The following is a 254-nucleotide window of genomic DNA, read 5'->3' on the forward strand; positions in this document are numbered from 1 at the left end:
ATAAAATAAAATAAAATAAAGTAAAATAAAGTAAAATAAAGTAAAATAAAATAAAATGAAATGAAATGAAATGAAATGAAATGAAATGAAACGAAATGAAATGAAACGAAATGAAATGAAACGAAATGAAATAAAGTGAAATGGAAAAAAAAAAGAAAAATACGCGTAGCACTTTTTGGAGGGGGAAGGGAAAAAAATACGAAAAAAAAGCAGGTTTCGCTGTTGTAATAGTCTCCGAACAGGAAAAAAAAAAA

This window comes from Apis dorsata, unplaced genomic scaffold (genome assembly GCF_000469605.1).
Source record: "Apis dorsata unplaced genomic scaffold, Apis dorsata 1.3 scaffold_894, whole genome shotgun sequence".
NCBI classification, from domain to species: domain Eukaryota; kingdom Metazoa; phylum Arthropoda; class Insecta; order Hymenoptera; family Apidae; genus Apis; species Apis dorsata.